Source organism: Neolamprologus multifasciatus, chromosome 4 (assembly GCF_963576455.1).
Source record: "Neolamprologus multifasciatus chromosome 4, fNeoMul1.2, whole genome shotgun sequence".
In the NCBI taxonomy this organism is placed as follows: Eukaryota; Metazoa; Chordata; class Actinopteri; order Cichliformes; family Cichlidae; genus Neolamprologus; species Neolamprologus multifasciatus.
Window position 1 is genome coordinate 21,348,878 of NC_140442.1, and position 26,893 is coordinate 21,375,770.

The 26,893-nt window shown below is 40.6% G+C and overlaps 2 protein-coding genes across 3 annotated transcripts in view; both read left to right on the forward strand.

Annotated features, from left to right (window-relative positions):
• ciita (class II, major histocompatibility complex, transactivator) overlaps nt 1-26,276 on the forward strand; it is a 154,189-nt gene extending 127,913 nt beyond the window's left edge. The window contains exon 23 of the transcript XR_014873886.1: nt 5,656-26,276. The gene's annotated coding sequence lies outside the window, so the exon portion shown is untranslated. The remainder of the gene's footprint in view (nt 1-5,655) is intronic.
• Nucleotides 1-26,893, forward strand: part of prkcbb (protein kinase C, beta b) — a 105,107-nt gene that overhangs the window by 2,524 nt on the left and 75,690 nt on the right. The gene's annotated exons all lie outside the window — the stretch shown is intronic.

The window sequence follows — 26,893 nt, forward strand, 5'->3', positions numbered from 1 at the left end:
ATAACCTAGAACTGTGTTTCTGCTTCTTCATTTCAGTGGGGAAAAGATATGTAGACAGCAGGAAGGTGATCTAGACTCTATGTCCCTGCAGACTCTCACCAGAAAAAAACAACCTTTTGTCACGTTTTGTTGTATGTCTGCATCAGAAAAAGTATGTAATTTTGTGCCATTTGACTTGTCACACTGGAAAAAACCCTCCTCAAAACAAGAGAGCAATAAATTGGCCTTATTTACGACCTTCTATGGTGAGGTTGACATTTGAATTATATGCAAAAAAAAGGCACTTTTCTTCCCTCTCTCATCCGTCCCTGCCAGTTTTGTCCCTCATCCTCACTTTGTCCGCCGTCTCCTAGTGTACTGTGGACAGACTCTGTGTCCGAGTTTGCAGCCTTTGCCACGGGAAATGATATAAACTACCACAAGAACGTGGCAAAAATGTGGAGGTGCTTTTTTTGCATTTATATTTTTCAATTTGTTTGAAGTCTGTGTTTTTTTTTTTCCACTGTATTAACTGCCAACTGGATGCTCAAGGATTTTCACGTCTCCTAGCAACAGTGAAACATTCAGACGCAGCCCTCTATATGCTGTGGGATGGAAGAGGTGTGCTTTAGCATAGCAGCAGGTTATCTGGTAATTGTCCCATGTGTGTATGTAACGGGTCAATATCCTCCGTGCTGCTTGTTGGAAGAAATGTTGCACTGCAGGAGCCCCTAAACGCCTCTGGAGAGGAAGGAGTGTGTGTGCTGCAAGCACCTGTGTGTCCTGATACCAGAGCTGGGAGGAGATTAGTGGCTAAATGGATGATTATAAAAGGAAAAGATTTATCTAATGGAAAATATCATGGATGCGTGTTGTTGTGAGTGAGAACTCATCGTTAGTTTGCACTTTCCTCCTTGGAAAAGTGTGTGGGTGTTTTTGTGTGTCCTGAGTTGCTCTCTGACCCTTTTGTCCGTCTGGAACAGGGTATCACTTCCTTAGAGCTCGGGGAGAAAGGGAATTCCTCCGCAAGGTCACACGCACTCATACACGCATGCAAACACATCCACTCACTGGCAGTGAGGTAAGGGATCAGTGTTTAGGTTGCCTCTTGGCCTTGCATAGTCGTGTTTCTTTGACCGACGCTCAAAAACATGGAGTTTTAGAAGATTCAGAAGGAGAGAGCTCATGTGAATGAAGACAAGTATACCAGTCACAGTGACTACTGTGTAGAGAAATGGTGTTTATGGCTCTCAAAGATAAATCACTATAGCTTGTAAGACCAGATTGGACAAGTTAGTTATAAGGACCCAGAACTGTCCCAGCAAAGACCCCAATAAAGCCCGCAGGATGGGTTTGGAAAATGTGAAAGAGGGCATAAATTTTGGACTTTTGGCTGTAAGTTTTACAGCTTTTCCTGCCCATGAAAATATTCTAAGGAGCTTGGAAAGAAAGGAATCCTCAAATTATTATGACCTGGATGACTGAGAACCTACACAGACCCATGAAAAGTAATTAAATTATGGATTTCTGTGATTTTACACATTACTTGTTACAAATTAAGCTCAAAGAGTCATGCTGACACATTTATTTCATTTGCAACACCAGCATTTCTTTACTTGTTGAAATTCTTTGTCTTATATTAATATTAATATCACTGATTAAAGGCATAGTTAAACATCTCACACTGACACTGGAGTTTCACCGGTGCGGCCCACATAAGAACAAAGCGGGCTTTATAAAAGGAGTTTGACATTCCCGGTCTACACGGTGTGTATGAATCGATCTCCTTCATGAAAGCCTCAAACATATCCTGCCTCCATTTTCGTGATTGATCGCTGTGATTTTCTTTTTCTCCTCTCGACTCCTTTGTTCACCTGTTCCTCACCTCGTGATTCTCGTCTCACAGACTGTCTGACCTTTGAACATTTATCTCCATATGATATGGAGGGTTTGCAGATATTATATATGCCTGTTTATTGCTGCAAAGCAGATGGTCAGATGACAATCAAAGAATGAGAATAGAGAGTGTAGCTGGTTTTAAAGAACAGCAAAGCTGATTCAGCGGCAGCAGCTTGCGGTGGTATTTATGATAACGAAGGATGTGGTGTAGAGTCTGCGTCACAAATGATCAGATGTTTGGATGTTAGTTGGGGGGAGAGAAATGATATGCATCACTATCATTTCTCTCCCCCCATTAGCAACGATAACTTTAAGTGCTTTTCGGCATTTAGCTGTTGTTTGTTGTTAACACATTATCAGAAGCGACGGGTTAGGGAAAGCTATCGTTAACAACATCAATTGGAACTGAAACTACCACCAAAGCTCCCTAAAAAAATTCTCGACTCTCTTTTTTTGAGAACTGCATTTGAATGACAATTCAATAAGATTTGCATTACTTCAAAAATAATGTTTATATTTAATCTCAGTCAGCATCGTAATACAGCACCACATATTTACTGGACTGGTAGTACTGGTTGTGAGTGTAGTGCCAGTCTCAGCTGTCCTTTGTTATGATGATAGTTGTGACATGTTTGTTGTCGGTGAGTGTGACGGCTGATTTAGACTTCTGCTGTGAATTTTCTTGGGCCTACAGCATGACCTACTTGTGCTTGCGCTGGTCCATCATGTGTTACCAACCGTGTGGTTGTGTCCAGCTATGATAGAAACAAATAAAATGCTGGGACTTTTTGTCCTCGTACCTCACATCCATTCTGATAGTTTTAGCAATCTCCTTCCAGGAATTTCTTGATATTTGTGAGCCCTTATATGAATCCTATGATTATTATAACTCATAAATTCAAAAACTGTGGTGTAAAAGTAGCCAGAAATGCACAGGAATATGTCAGGTTACATCGTAGGTTACAGAGGGGTTTGAGGTTACAATGTAGCTTTCCCGCTGAAGCATAAATCCCCAGGTAGGATTTCAGAGGACTTGCAGGTTATAACCTACCTACGGTGTGGATTTACCACAGACGAATCCCCAGTAACACTGAGTAAATGCACTGAACATAGTTAAATACCACTGGGAGGCTCTGAAACCATAGACTGCATATAAGATATTCACACCCTCCTGGGGCCTGTACTACGAAACAGCATATCCTTTGTGAAATAAACAAAAGACATTTGTATAGTAAATATTGGAAACAAAGGAACTTTTCTGTCATTTAATTGTTTAACTATTACTTAATTACTTTATTATAGTATGAATGACACTGGGTAAAGTCTTTATCAGTAGGAAAAAAATATAAAGTTCATAAAAGTACAGTTAAAAGTTCTAAGTTGTTGCCCCTCCTTCTCATTTTTCAAAGCTGTCCAGTTTGACACCCCTGCTCTAAATGCAGCTGCGGACAAAGAACAGAAAAAGAGCTGTGCAGGCAGCCTAAGGGGAAGTAAAGAACATATTTAAAAAATTAAAATGAGAAGTAGACAAAATGAGTTGCATATTTTATATAAGGTCAGCAAGTGGAAGGGTTTCCTTTTCTCTTTTTTATGTCACTTTATAACTATATAAGCATGAAATGGTTTGGAAGTTATTTAATCTCTCAGTTATGGTAATGGCTTATCAGGAAAACCCAAAAGAGTTCAAATACTCTCTGTAAGCTACTGTCCTCTTCTGGGAATGCTGGAGTTATTTTCCATAGAGCAGATTAGTCAGTAGGTGGTAGTTTTGTGTATGCTGATCTCTTACCTGGAAGACAGGACTGATACCTCTACCGAAGCTTTATACAACATGCCACATTCACCCATTCACACAAGTGCTTTCTTCTTGTTTAAGCTTCTAAGTGCTTTCCTATGGAGGCATCGGATGCATTAGTATCTTGCCCAAGGATATTTGGCTCGCAGGGATTGAACCACCAACCTTGCGTTTAGCAGATGACCTGCTCTACCTCCTGAGCTACAGTAACCCCTACTTTCACCTAAACCTGTCTGCTAAAGTTCGCTCAGGTCTGAGTGATTTAAATTTCATCATCAGATGGTGATCGTTAGTGTCTGTTGGGACGTCCAGGTACCTCATTTAGCCGACATCCTGCTTCATAGTCCAGGACTCTTGTCTGACAAGTGAATCCAATGCAAACATGCCTTAAACCTGTGTTCTTATTAATTAATTTCTATTAATAAATTAAACTCATTTATATGACTTAATGGTCAGCAGAGGGCGACTGCCATAGCTGCAAGATGTACGTTATGTACGATTATAGGAAAATAACCTTAAATTCTCACCTAATTTATTGCCTTTGTACACACTTTCCTTATGTGCTTATGATATAAATTGCCTGTTTTAAATCTTATTTAACACAGCATAGTGTTCATCTTGTAAATCAAAGAGCTCAATACAGCAGGCTTTGCTTTAGGGCAGGATTACCTTGTGATTGACAAGCCGCTGGCTTGTTACCCTCAGTTTCTCAGTGACATCAACCTCTTGCTTGTCAGGGCAACAAAACAAAAAACAAGACAGCAATAGCCAAATTGCCAGAGCGGAGGGTTCATGGTGGAAGTTCACAAGCCACATTACTGTGGTTATGCTTAGTCAGATCAAGCTGGTGACTGTGCCCTGGCCCCTCATTGTTGTCTATCAGCTCTTGGGAAATGTAGACGAATATCCAAATTTCCCAAAGCCTAAATTAGTTCAATCCAATTAAGCCCAATTCCACGTTTTGTCCAACAGCAGTCCAAGCCCCAGAGATTTTGAGTTTGTCTTCATGAGGGTAGAGTCAGGGTGAATCGATTATAAACAGACTTGTAGTAACAGACACAGGCTGATGAGACAAATAGAGCGTACAGTATTTGTTTAAATTCTTGTTTGTTTGTTTTTTGCTTTTTTCCTATGACTATTAATAAAGAATTAAACACCAAGGCACACCCATCTGTTGGAATTGCAGCTAATATTACTGCATACATGAATAAAGAGGCTGTTTCTGTTTTGCATTTTGTGCGTCTCAGTATCAAGTGTTGCGGGTTGGAGCAGCTGACTGCCTTGGTAGTGTTGCTGCTGTAAACAATAAACTGTAATGCCTCAGTGGGATTCTGCCGTTTTGTTGTCCATACACTAGAGAGACTGTGGGATTCAAAGGGCAGCAGCAGCTTGTGTTATGCAATGTGGTATTTCTAAGAAGCGCGCTTCCACATTTGTGCGATTTTTGAGCGTATTCCCTACTTCTTTGAGTCGGGAGTGAGTGTGCATGCACGTGCCTCGTGTTCCATTTAATAAGCTGGTGAGCACTTATTTCCTTAATGGCTGCTTGTGCGAAACTGTGCCTGTGCTAATGCTTCCACGTGATTGGTTTCTGCTTGTGTGTGTGTCTACACGTGTTCCTAAATGAGCATGTTAATAATGAGTAGGGTTTCAGTTTGTAACAGGCTGTTGAGTATCCTCCACTGTTTCCTTACAGACTTAATGGGCAAATTATCCCTATAGAGAGCTCGAGAGGGGTGGAAGGGACAGTGAGTGGCAGGAAGTGTGGTAAACATTGCAACTAGGGGAATAAGGAGGGAAAGACAGAGAATTAGATGGAGAACTGAGGAAACGGCTGAAAGGATGGAAGAGAAGCATGATGAGATGAGAAGGGTGGAGGCAGAAGCAAAGAAAGGCATAATGAAGAAGTTGGGGTGGAATTCATAGAGGGAAGAGAAGGAGTCAGGAAAGGGGGAGACAGTGAGTGGGAACGGTGTAGGAAGGAGAGGAGGACTGTGTGTTTTCTTCTGAGTGGCTCATATCAAGTGCGGGGGGAGGGGGGGGAGTATGAAATATTTAGCTATCCTTCAGTTTTTGTAATAATGAAACCTATCAAGAATATGCCGTACTCACTTGAAGACATGAAGCTAAGGCCAAAAGAAAGAGGAATTTCTAAAGATAGAGGAAGGATAAATTAGCACAGATATAGAGGAGACGCACGCCAAGTTCTGCATAATTTATTTAATGTTTATATTTAGCATCCCGTATGTAATCATTTTGCAGTGTGACGCCTGGATAAGCACACTGCTGTGCTATTGGTGTTGCCGATGATATCATTAAGTCAAAACTGAGGTTTTTTGTGTGTGTTTGATTTGAAAGAATCTGCTCAGAATAAAGAGAACTGCACAGAAGGAAAATGGTCTGGTTCTGCACTAATCTACTCTAAAAAAAAGTGGAATAAATTAAACCAGCGCAAATGGTTGAAAATGAGAGAAAAAGGTATGCTGGAATGACACTCCAGCAGATAGGTGGGAGATATTTTTTGCCAGGCGGAGAAGATAATGGACAGGGAAGAAGAGGTAGAAAAGAGGTGAGAGAGAGAGAGAGAGGGAAGATGAAATGGTGTAGGCACAGAGTGTAGATTGCACTTAAAACAAGCCCATAAAGGTGTTGTTTGCTGCAGCTATTAGCGCTCTTCAAACGGGGAAAAAAATGTATATAAAAAGCACCATTCAAGGGCTCTATTCAAGCTTGCCTTTGACTCATGCCGTCTTTTGTGCGCGAGTTTAACCGAGTGGTCTCTGGCTTTCACCATCTACCATAAAGCTGTTGTTGGGCACGGTGCCCGCAGTTCTTCTGGAATCACATAATACGTCTTCTGGCTTTTCATGAGTCTGTTCAGGTTCAAATGACTTAGTGAATATTTGCAAACACCAGTGTCTGTCGGCTATGGCGAATGCAGCTCAGGTGCTTCTGCAACTCCAACCTGTGTGGGTGGGAGGTCTCGGGATCTGCAACCTGCCTCCTACACACAGACACACACACATATGCACACACGCGCACATATAAAAACACTGGGTTTTCATGCACGGACACGGATGAGCACGTGTCGCGTTGATGGTGAGATCACTGAGATCCTGGATGAACAAAAGTGGTTAAGAACATCTGTAATCCAGTGTGCTGTTTTTTTCTCCTTTAAGCCGTGTAGACGGCAACATTTTCTTTTCACCTACAGGTCTTTCCTCTCTAACTCACATCCTGTGCATTAATTTTTATTCCTCCCCTACTTACACATATCTCTACCTTGCCGTGGTCCTTCTTTGCCCGTGTTGCTCCTTGTGTCTACTAGTCCTCCCTCTCTACCCCCCACCTCTTTCTCTATCTCCCCTTCTTCTCTCAAGTGGCTGTGTGCTGGAAGCTGTGGGCTTTGATGCTTTTATAAATAGCAAAAGTGTTCCACTGAGAGTACCAACAAATAGGATGGATGAATGGATGGATAGGTGGATGGATGGATGGGGGAAGTGGTGAAAAGGGGTTGGAAGAGGAGGGAGGGCTGAACGCGTGGGAGTGTGAAAGGAGAACGGTGGAAATCAGCAGAATAAAGGTAAGGTTTAAAAAGCGACAGAGGCCGAGGTGTTTTTGTCGAGATAGCGGAATGAAGTGATCGAGCGTAAAAGACGCGTACCATTTTCAAGAGTTTCCTGTTATATAACACTATTGTGCGGGCTCTTGTGCCATGCCTCTGTAGTGGGTATAGCTCTGAAAGCGAGCCACAGTCGACTTATTGATAGGGCCAAAAATATTGCAGCATTATAGTGCATTGATTTCTCCATCATTCCCCTGTGTTATTCAGACACAACAAGCTTGCTTCCTAAACAGCTTAAGCCCATGGCACACTGCAACATAGTATGAATCATATGTTTTAGGTGGGAAGTCTCACTCGGCTTATTACTAGTGGAGAAGATGCTGCTGTTTTTTATTTTTATTTTATTTTATCGAATTTTGTTCTACTACTGCATTTATTTTGACTCCCGAGAATAAAGCGTTTGTGTGCAACATAGGTGTAAATGTAAATACAGGAACAGAAAACATGTTAAAAAGTGAATTCACCGAGTGGTTATATGCGTGTTGTCATAATCATATCAACATTTATTGACTTTAAGAGGAGTAGTGCTGCTCAGATGTTTACATTTGAACAGAGGCTAAAGTCTTTTTAAGTTGCTGTTTGAAATTTTTAGTTTCAGTTTTTCACTTGCAGTTTGGTAACTTGCACCCTAAGACTATGTTTGTAGTAAGTGTTCTCACATAGTCATTTCACTGTAACACCCAGTATGTTTCCTCCCATGACTTCCTCTTCTCAGTTTTAAAGTTGAGCACGTTAAAGAACCGACATGTGCGTGTGCGTGTGTGTGCACGCGCGCATCTACCAATGTGTGAACATATCTGAGAGTGTGTTTCGTGTCAGCATGTGTGTGTACCACTGCATGTTCAGTTTTATGTACAGAATAAGAGAGAAAGTCAAGAAGCTGAGCTTAAAATTGCGGTTTTTCATCAGCCCGTCAGAGGTGGCTATGTGCTGTATCTCTGTGAGGGCACACGTTATTCCACAGGTGTGCGTGTCTGTGTGTGTGTGCGTGTGTGAAACAAAGTCTAATTTTACTTGCCACTGAGGACTAGCTCCTTTTGCTCTGATCCACTTTCACACATCAAGTCTCTGATCACTGAGAGTGTGTTTGTTTGTATTAGCGTGTGTGTCTGTGTGTGCTCATACTCACTTTCAGTTACACATTGACAGACGATCTCCTTCAGGGCTTGGTTGTCCTTGCTGCTGACATTTGCGGCAATTCTACACCCATTGCCACGGTGACACCTTGGAGCCATATCAGGGCAAACCAGACAGTCCATGTGGGTCAGTCTTGTTTGACATCTTAAACAAAAAAAGAGACTGGACAGTGTGTACACAGTACCCAGATTTAGATCCTTCCTCTTTAGATTTGCAAAATAAACGAAGCAGCTTCATGGAGACATTGCAGCACTTTTGTGGTGGTTACTAGAGGTGGGAATCACCGAACACTCCACGATATGATGTTATCATGAAACATCACTCACAATACAATATTACTGCAATTTCTAACAATATTACTGTTCATTTTTAACTGCAGTTTTTGCGATATGCTGAACAACTTTTCTGCTCTGTAAGAATATAACCAGTACAACCAGTTGGCAGCCTGTTGAGTCAAGCCTCCTGGAGTTGTGCTCATTGACAAAGACTTATTCAGACTGATGTGCATTTAGAAATTAGACAATAATTATTTGCAAACCTCTAACAAGCTCTCTGAGAGTGACAGCAGAAAGGTTGCAATCACATTGCAATCAAAAATGGTTGTGAGTGAGCAATACATTCAGGCTCGGGGCAACCATGTAGTCAACACAAGGTGCAATTGGTTGCCGAATGTGAAAAAATTCAACTCAATCACCAGGTAGATATCAGGTTTTTTCTAGCTTGCTTTGAATTAGGAGGTAGCTTTGTGAACATTAGTGTGTTAGATGGTTTTTCAGTTAAACCTTTTGCTAATCCGACGTCATCTCAGAATGGCTGTGTATGACATGAGCTCTGTTATTTGTAGTATTTCCACAGTATTTCATTTATTTAATAAAGTACTGAAATTTGGTGCCCCTGCCTCCTACGTGACCTTTGGCACCATAGTTCTTCCTTTAGTGGCACCTGGTGCAGTTTTCCTTTTGTTGTCGGTTTATAAGTAAATGTCAGACAAAAATCTAATGAGCTCATCAGCGTCATCTGAAATGTGTGCTAGCACAATGTTAGCATGCATAGAACATTATAACCATATGCCTAAAAGTGGATAGAGGTTTCTTGTGCCATCAGAGTAGCTCTGACCCACTGGGACATTGGCTCTCTTTAGGTTGTCCTGTGGTGACTGGCACATTGAAAATGGGAACCTGTATTAATCCTTTATTAATGTAAATTGTGGACTTTCTAAACATGCTCAATCAGGTCAGCTTCTTCCTGCGTGGAGATTTACAAAAACACATAAGGATGAATGGTTGTATTGGAGTTATGCTTCAGCATCACCTTGGAGTGAATCCTTCTGTCATTATTTAACAGGCGACTGATCAAATAAAAGTTAAGCATGCTCTTATTGCTGTAACACAAATGTGTTTGCTAAGTCTTTCCACCCAATTTACTGCCACCACAAAACTCAAAGTCCTTGGCTCGTCTTTTTAAATGACTGACTCTCCCAACACTTGTCTCCTACATGATCACTGTCACGGCACCTTTGAATCGCTCATTGTTGCCTGACTGGAGTGTAGGTGATCTACGAATTGAACTCGATCTATTGCATTCAGGGCAAATTGGTGATGATGATGAGATGAGCTAAATGTCTAAAACATGAGTCATGGTGTGTAGGTGTGATAGCCCACCTGGATTACTAACTGCTGGGTAAGAGAAGCTGCTGTGCTTCTATTGTGGGTTTGAAAGACTTTCTTTGAAAAGGGATGCAACTGCATGATGGTTTTGTTGCAAAACTGAGGAAAGTATGATATAATTTGGTTTTTGTTTTTGTTTTTTGACTCAGGATAGGAAAAAAGACTCAGGGAAAATAGAGAATGAGGTCCAAAATCCTGGACAAGCAAAGCAAAAGAGCATGCAAAGGACAGAGTAAAAAAAATAGTAGGCAATGGTCAAATGGGGGAAAAGAAGAAAGATAAACAAAATGGAGCGCTTGACTGGGAAGGACCAAGACAGTGTGGCAAACAGGAAGAGCTACACATCAGAGGAAAGACTGGCAGGCTAATTGAAAGCAGGTGTCACACAAAAACTGTCAGGAAAACAAACAAAATGAGGAAGTGAAACTGACAGGGGTGCGAGACGAACTGGAATTAGAAAATTAAAACAAAAAATAAGGTATGAGTAATGTTCAGAGTCCATGCTGTTTGTCAGTTACACTTCATAATATTAAGAGTATTACTGCAAAAGCTATAGAAGGATAATATTAGGACATATGAATATTTAAGCTTGTTTACTGTGTTTTGTATCTTTTTCAGCCAATTATTTGCACTCAAAATATCAGTTTAAAGATTGGCGAGTGTGAAAACAACTGCAGAAAGAGAAAAAGGAGCAATCACATTAATTATTTATATCATTAGGATATGAATGAATGAAGGGAAGGAAGGGAAGTTTTATGATACAGTGCTAACGCAGTATGTGACACATGATACTGTGGTGTCTCAATACAGCTGTAGGATGATGCAGTACTTGAAAGACAAGAAAATCATCCAACATATCATGTAGAACACAAGAAGAGATGTTCCTAAAAAGGCAAATAGTAGGAATTGTGTATTCTTCCTATTATTAACTCGACCAGCGGTGTAGGTGGCTCACATCCACAAAGGTCTTCAAGGTCAAGTTCATGATTTATTGGTCAAAAGTTGACAAAAGCCTCAAAATTTAGAAACTGATTCTTACAAGTTTGGTGCGTATTGTATATTTGACCTCTGACCCCTCCTTTCAAGGTGAACAGACTGATCTGAAGGTCAAGGTGATAATAATCCTATACTGACAACATATAGGCTTATAGGGAAAGATTTGTGGCGATTCTTAATATGATCTTACCCGGGACCTCTGCGCTCCTCTTCAAGGTCAAATAGGGTCAAATAGGATCATGTCACATTTGACCTCTAATCCCACAGTGACATTTTTTCAAGTTCACCACAAAATGTGTTTTTCAAGTGTCAGGGGGAAAGAATGAGCTGCCTAGCTAGTTAGAAATATACTGTAGCATAATATTTGGTAATAAGCTGAAGTTATTCATGTCTTGTTATTTATAAATCAGTACAGAATATCCATTACCTGCTCCTACATAGTGTTTATGCAATCAAAGTAAACATCTGTCTTGCTTATGTAATTTGTACTGCACTACTTAAAGTACATTTAAAAAGAACAAAGAAAACAAATTAAATATTCAAAATATAATCCTATTCCCATTAAAGTAAATACTGAGAGAGAGTGAGCTGCCTTGCTCACTTGTTATTTGTGATATAATGATATAATGAAAAGATAAACCTAAAAGGCAAATGCTAGGAACTATATTTATTCTTTGCACTGTTTCATTAGCATTTGTATTATTCTTATTATTATTAAAACGACACTTATTTTCTTTATGTATTTTTTCTGTTTCTGTTTATTGTCTTTACACATATCTGTTTTCCGTTTAATATTGTATATCGAGGTCTGCTTAAACATTTGTGCAAATGTGGCTCTCCTTCTGTTTGCACGGGCTTTTGTAGTGGATCAGCTTTTAGTCGTGGCTTTTTTTTTTACCACAAAGTGCATGTGCGGAGACTGTTTCGCTGGAAAAACCTCGTCAAAATATTCAGATCACGATGTTACTGGAAGGTTTGTTTTACGGGAACGTTGTTAAGATTGTGGTACGTTATGGTTTTTAGTGACTCCATCGTGTGTTTATCCTATAAGCATCTCTGGCAGTGAAAAAAATCTGAACACATGCGTTCCCAGACTTGGCACAGGTTTCGCTCAGTCCAAGTTTGGACTTTCTGTCTGTGGTGTGTTTATCTTCTTGATGTGAGTTTGTTTGCATGCAGATCTTCAGTGGCAAAATCTAAATCTAAATCTAGGGTTACACACAGTTGCTCCATTTTTTGTGTGTGTATGTGCTGATGGAGATCAGCTAAACTATGTCACTGTCGCTCCTGAGATGCTTTAACCCATTCATCTACGGATGGTAACCTAGCAACAGGGGCACAAGCCGACAGGAGAGCAGTTATCCCAGACCTCTTTTTATGCCTCTTCCTCCATCTTTTTTTCCGTTTCCTTATTTAACTTTGTCCTTTTGTGCCACTCTCCCCTCACATCTGTCACTTTGTCTCCCTCATCTGACACGTGTCCCTTTCTCCTCCCCCCCTCTCTCTGATTTAACTTCAGCAGTCTTCTTCTTTCACTCTCTCCCTATTAGCTTCCTCATTGTTCACCGACCACCAAGTTTGTGACTTTATGGGCTGTCACTTAATGACAGAGCCTCTTTCTTTTAAATATCGTCCACCTACGCTAGTGTCAATTTGGCATTATAGTTTTATTTCATGTACTCTTTGCAGATGAATGTAAACAACCTCTGTATAACCATAATGGCAATTTTCTTGTCACGCCATCAAGGGACATTCAAATTTGAGTTTGACAGTGAGAGGGAGAAAGAGAAAGAAAGACAAAACAAGTGATATTCAAGTATGTGTCATTGAGTTTTTTGTTTGCGGTCTTGGCTATAATTATTGCTAAATTTCTTTGTTGTCAAAATATGTGTATGTTTTGTGTAGCTCCTGCTCTGTTGCCCTCCAAATTGCGCAGTTACACAAGCAAGCATACATACACACACAAGCTCTTGTTTTCTTTGTGCTACATATTCTACCTGTTAGCTAAATGCTCACATAGCACAAATCCTTTTGCTGAATCCTACTTTTCTAGCTGTTGTTTTTGGACTTTCTGAATATTAGCACTGACAACTGGGTAAAATCTCACTATTACCACCACCGACTGCAGTCAACTTAATTTTGTTTTCGTAGCCTTCCCAATTTAATAATCCAGAGTTAGAGGCTATCTGTCCGCTGTTAACTTCAGCTGATAACAAAACAGAACCAGAAAACTTTGCTCAGCTGGTGTCCACGTCTATTTTCTCTGGCTGTAACAGCAGCTGCTGTTAGCTGCTGTTAGCCTCTGTTAGCTGCTGTTAGTGAAACCAGCTTTGAAGTGAATAACGCTGTTGGACTCTGACACTTAGTGAATAAACTCTCATATGATGTGAGAATGTAACCAAACAGTTTACTAGTGGGAAAGTGGTATTGTTAGGGCATTTAAGCCTAATGTTACATAGCCTTAAATTAGCCTATAACCAGCTGTTGTTATTTCTTTAGCTGGGACTAAATATGCATGTTTTTTTGTGTTAGAACCCAAACTTCAGTTCCAGAGGTGAGGCTTGAGGTGAAGAGGAATAGGATGACATTTTATCTGGATGTCAGCCATGTATCTTTCTTTCACATTTTCACTTCTTTGGAAAAGGTGACCTTTTTTGGATGATAAAACATAGGTATAACATAACATTTTCCTTAATATCTTAAGTTGCTTTCACACCACGCGGACATATGTGGCTGGTCTTAATTTGGTCCTTATTTTTCAGTGATTGCCCGCCTGATCTTTGAAGCTAAAATCTAGCTTGATTGGTATCTCTCATTAGAGATGTGTGAGGAGGTTTTTTTCTTAACAGCAAAGTTTTGGCTTCAGTAAATCTGGCCAAAAGCTGAGCCTTTCTTTACTGCACTCAGTTTTATCCCCCTCAGCCTGCTAGTGTTGCGCTGCTACTCTGCTGCACAGATTGCTCCATAATGCTGTGTAAATAAGCAGGTGGACATGACATTATCTGCCTGTATCAGCAACTATGATTTATGTCGTGAAGATCCAGGTTCTCAAAATTAAGAAAATTTCCTGATTGCTAACTCTCTTATCTCGTCTTTCTTTTTGGCAGAGAGCAGTCGTATGTGAAACTGCAAGCAGCTACTCGTTCTTAGGTAGTGCTGAGCATCGCCAGAACATCCTCCAATAAATAATAACCCCGGAGGTTGTTTGAGCAAGCATTAGATATATTTTGTGGACTCAATTATGTAAGACAGCATCAGTTATTTCAACAAATTCTCCAAAATGACAACAGTTTCATGGTCATGTGACAAGTGTGTATATCTATATATCTATATATATAGATATATATAAAGATATAGACATATATTTATTATTATAACCATGACGATAGGTACTTTACACCTTTAATGTTTTAATTGGAGAGCTTGCCTTTTTCATTGAAAATACCAAACATCAGTGGTTGTGTCAGGGGTTATGTGTAGTTCTTTAAGCCCTTATCTATCAGGTTGTGTGTATTAATAAGTTAAGGAGAGTTTTGTTGCAAATTACTAGTGGATGCAATCCAGTCTGAGTTTAAACTGACACTGTGTGTGATCACGTGATCACGTACAGCGTACCATAAATATACAGCAAAAAGCTTTTACTGAGTGAATTATAGCTTTGTCGCACTGTAGCATTATAATGTCAGTCAGATCAATCATATTGTAGCTCTAAGCTGGAGATGTAGTGGTAGAATTCACAACAGGTCCACAACATTTCTGCCATATTTCCCCCACTTGTATACTACAAAGGGCGTTTGGCACAGCCAGGGTTTCTTTGCATTAGCTGGGTCGGCAAAAGCTAAAGCCTCAGTTGGAGATGACAGATATTACAATCATGTTTAGCAACTTTCTCTGATAAGGCAGGCTTTTTACAGGTCAAGTGACTCTTCTCCCACACAAAATGATCCCTGTAAGTGCAGCCGACTCCAAACAGAGGTGTTATCAGATGATGGTACCGTCAACAGATGATGATGATAAAAATCTATAAAGAAGATAAAAACACTTAACAATAAAATACAACAGTATTGCAAATAGGATGAGATCAGCCCACAGAGCATTAAAATAAACATTTTATTTCAAGTTAATTATTTTATTGCTGAGTGCTCTCTCTGTGCTGCTGTTTATTTTTATCGTGCACTTTGGAGCTCTGAAACTTGAAACTGGATGCATTTACTGTAAAAATAAAAGCTTACTGTCCCACAGCCTGACGAAGGGGATGTGGAGAGCGCTTTAGATTGTCGACAGGTGAAAGTGAAATGAATTTGACTGATTGATCAGGTTTCTTAGAGAGTTTTTTTGTATTCTAGTTGTTGCAGTGTAAAATAGACTAAGCAGCAGAAAACCATCGAGGATAACAAACTTCTAATTTTCCTTAATCCTGCCCCTCCATATGTTAATAATTAAAATAAACAAACTAAAGAAAAAACTAACTAAGTTGAATTAAAAACAAAAAGTCAAAATGGAATAAAAACAAAAACTTCTTAGAAAATACAAACCTATAGTAAATATGTTCCCATGAAGTTACCACGGTGATTTAGCCAGGACACAGAAAACTCTAGGACTTTAGTCTCACGCCGTAGCACAGCCGTATATCAACAACATGATTGGCTATCATCAGCTCATTTGTTGAAGTCACATTAACAAATCAAATTGCTGTCTGTATCGGTCTGAATTTTTGTGTTTCATTCTGTAATCAGTGCTGGCACATGTACTTGTATTTCATGCATTATTTGGTATTCAAAGCTGTTCATCGGCTCTCCACTCTCACCTCGATGTCCTCTCTCACCCACTCTTTCTCCCTCATCCTCTTCATATTATCTTTCTCTCTGTTAATGAGTAACCTCAGATCAGGTAAAACTGCATGCCTGCTCTAAATACAGGGATGTCTAATGTAAAGAACCCACACTGTATACACTCGAGCGTTCAGTTTCTCTGCTTTTTCTTTCCTACCCGCAGTTATTTTCTTGCTGTCTGGCCGAAAACAGCAGGTACTGTTTGCGGGGGAGTTAAGAGAGAGAGGAAGAGAGAGAGAGTGGCAGTGAAGGGTGGAGTGAGTGAAAGATGAGGGCAGGAGAGTGAAGCATAGTGAAGAAAAGTTGATGTACAGTACAGGAGATTACAGGGTTACCGGTGTGTGTCTGTGTGTGTGTGTGTGTCGACTGGACATGCTCAGCAGATGCGGAGGTAGATGTACTTCTGCAGTGAGAGGACACGAAGAGCCCTCCATGTGCACACAAACAGGGAGCGAGAAGAGACAACAAGTGTTGGTGCAGAGATTAACAGTGCAAATGTCAGTGTTTTTTACTGTGCCATGCAGCTATTCAGCACATCTTCTTGACAATATATTTTTAATCCAAACTTATGTTTTGTCATTTAAGTAGATTGTTTTCACATACTCGATTTCTTTTAGGTTATTGGTACTAATATATGCATTGCACGCAGGCCTACTTACACCATCAGTGTTACACCCATTAGAAGAAACTGATACACATGGAAACGTATGCTTCCCCCATCTTAACAAGCTCTATCAAGGTGCACAAAAAGCAAGACACCTACGTAACGCCCACACAGCAGTGGCTCAGCTGCAGACTGCACAAACACTAGGAAGCTCCCAGATCTGAAAGTTTGCAGTTGCATGTTTATGATTAAAGAGCAAATATATTAACCGCGAGGTGGAGGCGAGCCAACTTGCTGGAAAATGTGATCGAGCGAGTAGGGGATGGAATTGGGTGACAGGATAAAGAGAAGGATGAATGAAGCAGAGCCTGGGATAAAAGGGGGAAAAGTAGGAGAGTGAAAGGCCAGAAATCAAGAGGAGGAGATGGAGTGAATGAAAGAAAGGGAATGCAGTGAATGAGCTAGAGACGGAGCAGATGAGAGACACAGAGAGAGAGGATAAGGGTGGAGGTGTTAGCTGGACCACGTGAAATCACTCTGTGCCAAAACTTTTACAGCGCTGGCACAGAGCTGAAACTGAAATCGAGCGGCGCAAGAAGCCAGACAGACTGTAGTGTCTCCTGAAAAGGCAGTTTTATTGTTTTGTCACTCTGTTATCTTCCTATTTAATATTAGAATAGCTATTGAACGAGAAACAATACATTATTTTTTAAAAAAGCGTCTTCCTATTATAGTTCTGCTGATATTTTGCATAATTTATTATCTGCTATTCAAGGAGTAGTAAATGAAACGTAAGACAGCTGCATGTTCCTGCTTATGATGACTGCATGTTATCATCTACTGAAGTCACACAGTGTTAACGTTGCTTCTTTCTTCCCCTTTTTCAAAAGCTGTGGCCCGTTTGTGGCTTTAGGACTGATAGTGATTGCCTTGCAGTGGACTCCCCCTATAGTAAGCTGTCAAATCATTTATAGTTAACACGTGACTTGTTTTTATAGCAGATTTTTCCTGCTGGAGAAGAATCTCTCTAAATGCAGCCATAGTCACAGCAAACAGCCACATGCCACAAACACATATGGAGCATCCTAAGAGGAGTGAAATGAACAGAGCAAGTGTTCAAGGACCACTTGAGCAGATGGACTCTGTTGAAGTTGCAAAAATAAAGAGAATAGATGTTAAATACGCCTGAAATCTAACAAATATAACCTTTTGATGATCTTTTAGGATTTGACAGATTTCCTGGGAAGTGTTGCGTAAAAGCACTAGTGAAAGGGTCCTGTTGTGAAAGTCTAATTGATTGTTTTACTTTGTTTACACCCCTACTTGTCTTTATGAGCATGACCAACCCAAGGTCACATTTTTGCTTGCCAAGTGAAATCCTCTGTTTTTGTGTAACAAGATGAAAAATGATCACTGGAGAGATGGAGGAGGAGGAGTATAGAGGAGAAGAAGAGCGGATGGATTGACGGAAGGGAGAGAGAGAAAGAGGAGGAGTGATATGGGTGTGCTGACTCACTCTGACCCTTCTCCCTGCTCCACCAGCGGCATCGTGGGTATTTATACATTGGCGTAGGCTGTTCACCTCCCCCTTATATAAGAAGTTACACACACAAACACGCACAGACATGAGGGGAGGTGCCCAAGGTGAATGGTGCTCCGTTTTGTTCACATCATTGACTTTCTTCTTCTTGCTTTCGATTCTTTATCACCTCGCTCTTCTTCTTCTTCTTGCCTTCCTCCTGTTGCACCAGCCTCCTCTTTGAGTCTTTCACCCCCACTCATGAGGAAGTTTCCTCTTCACTGAGACAGTAGGAAGAGCAAGAAACAGAAACGGCAACAGTAGTGCTCGCCTAGACCTTTCCCTACGCTGTTTAAACACTGTGCCAGGTCTGCTAGGCTGCAGTCAGGGAGAAGGTGTGATGCAGGTATTTTGTAGCCAAATGAGGGAGCCAAGTCAGTCAGTATACATTCACTGGTACACCTGATCAACTGCTTCTTTACTCAACTATCTAATTAGGCAGTCACGTTGCAGCAACTCAGTACATTTAGGCATGCAGAAGAACAGCGATTTTTAGTGGCTGGCATGGCAGTGGGTGCCAGATCAGCTTTTCTGAGTATTTCATAAACTGCCAATCTACTGGGATTTTCCAGTTCAGCCATCTTACAGAGATTAGTCTGAAAAAGAGAAAATATCCAGTGAGCAGCAGTCCTGCGGGTGAGAACGCCTCATTGATGACAGAGGTCAGAAGAGAATGGAAAGAATGTTTTGAGCTTGTATAAACACTCATTACAACTAAGGTGTGCAGAAGAGCATCTCTGTTGCAGCAGAAGACCATGTACTGTCATTATAGGCTCATTATGTCACTTTTGCATAACATGTGTATGCTGAAAGGACAGTTTTATATCCAAAGCTTGTATCATTTGCTATAATTATTTTAGAAATTACAAAAAAAGCTGTAAGATCCATCATCAGTGGGAGCAATTATGGCTGCTCACTACATCACAGAAAACTAAGATAAACATGCTCATTGTCAAACCAGACGAATATATACAAATAATCATTCAAGATTCAAGACCTTCATTCTCAGAAGTTAATGTTGATCTCTTCTATTCAGCATGTTAATTCAGCGATAAAGGTAGTATTACTTATAGTAAGTGTCTGCAATGCAGGAAACGCTGTAGGTGACAGCCTACTATGGCTATAGATTAATAAATAGAAGTAGCTACAGATTTCTGTGTGGTGTAGCATTGAACCTGGATACTGAATCTGAAAGCATCTAAATCTGGGACATTGCTGCATGTCACTGCGTCTCGCATGCACACCAAAACAAACGCATGGGCGCACGCACATTGGCAGCTCATTAGAGGGAAAGGCTGTGTACGACATCGGTGTTCTGCCAACATTTCATAAACAGAATATACTGGAGCAAGTTGGAGAGATGAAGAGAGGAGAGGGGAAGAAAAAATCAAAGTGGAAAAAAAAGAGGTATAAATGGGAAAATTGAAAAAAAAAAAAAAAAACAGCAAAGTGCTTCACTGCATTAGAGCTCAGTAAATGCTGTCTCTAATAAGTGTTCCTAATGAAAGCATTAATTGCGACTTGTTTCGCATCAGTATGAGAGCAAATGATTTATTATCTGCGCTCAGAAAGTTTTTAGATTTCTGAGTAATCTTTCACAAAATGTTCTTCATGTAAGATGATTCAGTCTTACTGTAATGCAGTGACTCTCTGTTTGAGTCCTCTTTTGCACCGTATTGATGCACAGAGAGCCTGATGGGAAGATGATATTGACTGACAATAAGCTTTTATATAATCATGTCACGTGACTGTTGGGGAGGGATTAGGGCAGCGTGGCACACGTCAAAGAGCTGTAGTTACACAAACATATTTCAAGAGGTGTGTTTTGTATGTTTCTGTGTCTGCGTGTGAGCGGCCTAACCCAGCGGTTGCTAGGATGAACGCTTTCATTTCCTTTGCGATTCATGAAAGTTTTAGCATTTTACTTCCTGTGGTTATATAAAGAACGGAACATCCATTAAAAGCAATTAGGGAATCGAATCAACGCTAATGACTGAATTCATCATAGATTCATCTGGTGGTTATTTTTTCTTAGATTAACCAGTTGTTTGCAAGCAGCATTAAAAATGACCCAGAGCTCAAAATCTTACTTTATGCTTTTTGCTCTAAGTGAAACATTTATGTCCTACAAACTTATGCTATTATAAATGTATTTCTGTTGTGAAGTGAGAAGCTTTTTTTCTTGTTAAAGTAGTTACTGATGGGGAAAGGGAACGCATGCTGCGGACAGCTGACTGTGCATGTAATGACCTGCCCTCTCCTGGGGGAAAAAGGCCCATGAAAACCTTTGCATTTTGGACAACATGTTTGCACTTGCATAGCAGTGGATGCTTTAAATCATTTACCATTTTAGCTGATTTTATCCACCAGTTTCTCACTCATAACAAGAAAAAAAGAGGTGCTAACTGCAACCAGCAACTTAATGCCCTGCCAAGCTCTGCAGGTGCTTTTCATTGCTTTAATATTAACTGAAGTGTAACAAATTAATGAGAGTTACTGAGATGGAAAAAAAAAGAGAGAGATAGATGGAAGAAACCTGTAACTGTGCCTGTTTGTAGTATGTGTTTCTGTGTTCTTGATGAATATCATGAATATTTAATGTGTATGATAAATAATGAAGGCACTGCACGGTGCCAACTACACACGTGTGGGTGCACAGAGGGCACCGAGGGGGCAGAGATGTGCAGAGCAGGAGGACGGATAAAAGCACGGTTTGTGAGGGAGGTAGACAGGGGACAAGCCTCAGTTTAATCCACGCAGGATTACACAGTAGCGGCAGCTGTTGAATGCTGAGAAAATAATAAATCTTTTATTTTGGTTTCATTAGCAAAAACCACAACATCTACTGAGATTGTTTATGAAATATTTAGTGTGTTAGGGACTTGCAAAATGGAGGAAAGGAGCAGGATGGTGGTTCTGCTGGTTGGAAAACCTCCGGAAATATGTACCATGACTTCTGGGCTTGGCATCCCCTGAGAAATGAGAGAAAGAGAGAAAAGGTGGGGATGGTGGGGGGAGGGGAAATAGGAAGAAACAGGTTAACAGGGCAGGAATACTTTTATATGAGCAGCTGAACCTCGGTTCCAGCTGTCAACTTCCAAAAAGTTGGCCCCAGCCCACAAGTTGGCTGGATTTGGTTTGTTACCAACTGGCCATTATTATCCACAGCTCATGATTACAGGTGAGGATTGGGATATAGATCGACTAGTAAATTGAAAACTTTGCTTAGCTCTCTCTTTACTGCAATGGACCAATACAGCCTCCTCACTGCAGCCACTGCCCCAATTCGTCTGTCAATCTCTTGTTCTCCTCTCCCCTCACTTGTGAAGAACATCCCGAGATGCCTAAATTGCTCCACTTGGGGCAGCAAGTGTACCCTTTTCAGGCTAAGGATCATGGGCTTAGATCTGGGTGTGCTGATCGTGAGGAGCTGGAGGCCACCCCCCTGATGAAGCTAACATCATCTGCAAAAAGCAGAGCTAAAATACTGAGGCACCTAAAGTGAAAGCTTGCCGCCACCTGGGTACACCTAGAAATTCTGTCCATGAAAATTCTGAGCAGAACTGGTGACAAAGGGCGACTCTGGCGGAGTCCAACACCCACTGGAAATTAATTAGTGTTTGCAGTGTGGTTCAAGCTCCTACAGTGGTTTTACAGGGACCAAATGGCTTGTAGCTTTCACTAAAGGGTGGCTGGCCTCTCACTGTCCCTTAGAAACAAGGTGAGGAGTTCAGTCATGTCAAAGGGGCTCAATGTAGCTCCTCCACATCAAAAGAAGTCAGCTGAAGTGGTTCAGGCACCTGACAGGTTTCCTCTGGGCGCTTACCGAGTCAGATATTCTGGGTATGTCCCACTGGAAGGAGACACCGGTGCTGACCCAGGACACTCTGGCGAGATTACATCTCTCAGCTGGCTGGGAATGCCTCGGTGTTCCCCTAGTTACACTGGAGGACGTGGCTGGGGAGAGGGAGGTCTCAGTTTTTCTGCTTAGGCTGCTGTCCTCGCAACCCAGCCCTAGATAAGCAGGCAAAAATGCACGGATGATTTAAAAGCCAAAATATATAAAATTATAACGTTTCATTTAGTGTGACCTGAAATGAGTAACTGAATCCTGAATCAGGAAAATATTTAATGAGTTCAAGCTAAATCCATCTTTGTTACTGTCTATGGTTCCCTTTTCTTTTTAAGTCAGCTTTTCAACCAATTAGCACTTGACCTATGCATTGTGGTACAGCAGTTGGGTAACCCACAGTTGGCTGATTGGAGGACTCCTTTCAAGATGGCCTCCTTCTCTTAATCCAGCAAATGGGATCTGGGTTTGTGAGATTAGGTGATGCCCTTTGTCTTGCATGTGTTGCCTGTCAGTGTTTCGGGTCAGCTAAGTGGATGTGTAAATAATTGAGCAACTAATGACTAATTAACAGATTTATTGAGAAAAGGAGGGGCACATTTTAGCTCTGACACTATTTTTTGGTGTTTGGTTTTGGCCCAAAGGTCATATGCTTGAATGGCATGCAGCACTATTTTATTGGCAGATCTGCGTGTATGTGTGTATGTGTGTGTGCATGCATTAGTGTGTTTTCATTAGGGATTTGGCAGTAGCAATACTCGAAAAGAGCAGTTGCCTTCAAGCAATATGTGCGCACAGCTCACACCATTTCTCTCTGTACTCCCATCCCTCCACCCTCACACCCTGCGTATTCAATCTGCGATATCACTGGAATGAGTGGGTGGTCTTTGTGTGTGAGTGTGTGTGGTACAGTATCATTGCAGTGAGTAGGTGGTGTAACCAAAGAGAGGATGTTGCGTGGGAGTGAAGTACCATTGAGGTGGGCATGATTTATGTGTGTGTTGGAGAAAGTTCCTTTGTGTTAATTATAACCCCTCTGATCACCACCGGTTTGCCAGTAGGTACGGATTAAATAGAATATGACACAAAGATAACTGATCCCCAAATATGTAAGTGAGATCATGGTGATAAACGCACACTGAAAATATCAGAAACATTTTTGGAAACAGTGAAAGATCATTTTGTTAAACGTTGCGATCTATCAATCACTCAGACTGTGCATTACACAAGAGTGCAGGGGAAACTGCGCTTGTGTTCAAAGTCATGCTTTTTCATGCTTGTGTGACTTTGCTTAAATAACATGAAGTGATAAGCATAATTTAGTTCTGTTTCTAAACAGGAAGCAGTCATTGTGGCTTTAATGATTTGAAAGTGTTCTCAAAAGTATTACAGACGAATTTAAAAACCAACTAATCAATCAACGGTTTAAAAATCTTTCACTAATATGGTATTTTTCATGTTCCAGTAAATATGTAGGACATGAAATAAGCACCGCAGCTGAGCATTTCCGTCTTGCTTAACATACGTTACAAACCTGAGGGCTCGACCCCATCAGCCAGGGAATGGGGCTAACATTGATCAAACACCAGCAACACGTTATTAAGCTATCAAGTCAAAGTTGTCGACGTGGACTCTTTTCATATCAGCTCAGCAGGAAAATGTCCTCTTATCTCTGTTTCAAGATGTGTGTCTGCGAGTGTGTGTGTCACTGTAAACCAGACAAACGCTGCACAGTGGAGGAGACAATTAAAATAAAGATGATGTTACACAATCTGACAGCAACGTATGTTATTGCAAAGTGTGCCACGTGTCCCTACAAGTGTTCGTTTAAGTGCTTCGCTTCTGATGACAGTTTTAGTTTACACAGCTAGCAACTAGCTGTTTTCCAGCGTGCTCACGGCAAGTGTTTGTTCATGTGTTCTGTGATTTTTTTTCTTCTTTCCTTTAACCAAAACAGCACAGCACTAGATTTGTGTTCCAGGTCCTCCTGAGTTAAAAATTTAGCACAGATCTTTTTCTATTTTGCAAGATAACTTAGGAAGAACAGGAAGAATGGAGCCTGCGTGCAAGTGGCTGAGCGGGAGGCACAAGGGCAGATTTGCATAGTCATATTATGAATGCTAAATGAGGCAAACAAAACCCCCACAAACTATGGATATGAAATACATAATTTTATCTTTTTTTTTTTAAATTTGATGAGCATGATTTTTTTAAATCACTCTAGCAAAGCAAACCTTCAGTAGAGTGGTGGCTGTTTTGTTTTTTTTAAGTAGTAATTTTGGTTTGAAAACAGCTTCGTTTCACAAAACACTGCAAACTAACTCATTAATCAATATGTGCTGTAATAGAGTTTCAGTAGTTGTTTTATCATAACGTGTATTTGGGCGCCTCCGGATCTTCCATCTGACATACACGCTATGTAAATATACTCTGGGGCACAGTCATAAGGACTGTGTATGTGAGATATATTTAGCTTCCTCTGTTAGTCTTGCCTGTCAGTGGAGCTGACATTGATCAGGGGGGAAATGACAGACTCACTGTGCGTCAAAGCTTTCACATGTTTCTGCACCGCTGATTGTTACCAACACAGAAAGTGTTACGCTTTTCATCACATTTGGATTCTTATTGTATAAGCTTTCCTTTGGTCTTTTTAAATGTGTGTTGATGTGTATGCCTGTTATTTAAAAAACAAAAAACAGCAACTCTTCAACCCTGTAAAATGGCACATTTAGATTTTAGATATTTTAATTTGTTGACACAGTAGACTTTAGAAACATAGCAAATTATGTTGATACAAAGTCGTTTTTGTACATACTGTACCATAAAGCAGAGGTTACATTTAACAGTACATCCAAGACATTTAGAAGGTGCTCTTATCCAGAGTGGCTGACAGTGATTCAACGGTGCTGGAGTGACAATAAAGAGAGTGTGGGTGTCAATCCCACTGTACGTTTATCACTGCTAAAGCTTTTCTTATGTTAAATAAGTGCTGCTTCTAACAGCCCAGGGACAGCAAAACAGCTCAGCTTCTATCAAACCTACTGCTAAAAATATCGGTGCTTTTGGTTGAATAAAAATTAAGTCAGTGAGTCAGTAAATGCAGATAATACTGCTGTGCCTGGGATCATGTTTTGATCTTGATAAAGATGGTTAGTGTACTTGTTCACCCAGTGCAGTTATATAATCTGTTAGCCATCGTCAGCTATGAGTATATTTATTATGTGAATCCTACAGTGCCGTGCAAAAGTCTCGAGCCACCTGTCATTTCTTTAAATTTTGCCTCCAAGGAACCAGATTTTCTTATCAATTCTTTAAAAAGTGGTCTTGAGCAAAAGTTCTCCAGGCTTTCTGAAGATCCTTTAAAGGTTTTTCTTTGGTCATTGGCTGCTTTTTCACTCATTTTCAGTCCAGTCCTTGTACAGGTTATTCCCAGGAATGTTTTTGTGTTAAGCCACTTAATGCTTAGATGTGAATCATTCAAATGTCACCTAACCAGGGTCGTCAGTCTACACATACTGTAACAGACAACTTAGCAAAGAAACAATTTTAAATTGCGTCCCTGGTACTTTGGTGTTAGCAGTCTGTTGCAAAAACACATAAATTGTTCCCATTTCCTTACTCAAATTTATGAGTGTTAGGGTTTGAGGTGGTAGGGCTAAAAAAGCTCTCAGCAGATGAAAAGAATCTGAAAGTCATGTGCTTAACAAATAGGAAAAAATCCAGTAAAAACCGGACACAAGACCTGAAAGATGAATCTGGCCTATCAGTTGGTCCAGCTACTGTTCAGCGAAGCATAATTCTGAAGAAAGGGAAACGGGGGAAAGGCGTATGACAAATGACACAAGTAATGGACTGAAATTCAGTGGTAACAGGTCTTATGGAGAGTAGAGCAGGGCAATATGACCAAAAATATTTATCACGATATACATTTGAAAATTTGCGATAAGATATAACCGACGATATAACTGACACTAGACAAAATGCTTTACAACTCCACAACTTTATTAGTGCAAAAAAACATCAATGTATTTTCACTTAAACAAGCAGTTTTTTATGTACAGTTATATAAAAATGTAACAGTGCAAATGCAAATTCCTTGCTGACAGTTTAACCAAAAGGCATTTCCAGTGGCCGACATATCCTCAGCATAACCATGTATAATATCCACAAAACTTAAAAAGAGGTTATACACACACAATATGGTAATATTATGTTGAAGCACAGTACGTATCACTCAGCGAGGCTCCTGCCTACGATAGCCGTAATGCTCCGACAATCCATCAAGCGGTGCGGGTTCATAGCTTAGCAAAGTCGTACTGAAACATTTGACAGATTTTCGAGCGCCATGTACCAAATAAAATCGTTTCGAGGTCAGTAAACACAACCAGAATTCATACATAAGGCACACGGGATTATAAGGGGCACTGTCAATTTTCAGAAAAATCAAAGGATTGATTTTAAGTGTGCCGTATTTTCCAAACAACACGGTAATAACGACGGCCCACTAGAATGCTCTACCAAAAATAGTGCTTTGTTGTGTATCTGACGGACGAAAGCTAAACCAGTTCCACATCACTGAAGTTGCAGCATTTTTACAAACCAGTTCTGGTTCATCCGTTTCATTCAACGATCCGCTTTCGCTCTTCTCATGTGCGTATGTAAACATAGGCACTGCGCATGCGCGTTTTACCCATATTCTATCGCAATATTTCATTTCCCTATTGTTGCCCAAAATTACGCCGGTATTACTGTGAACGGTATGATATAGCCCAGCCCTAACAGTCAGTGTGTGCAGGCCTGTGTAAAACACAGTGGAGGCTCTGTGATGGATTGTGGCTGCATTTCTGCTTCAGAATTTAACCCACCATGCAGTAACATCTGTAAAACATCGGATTGCTTCATTTTTCAGCGTGACAATGATCCCAAACAC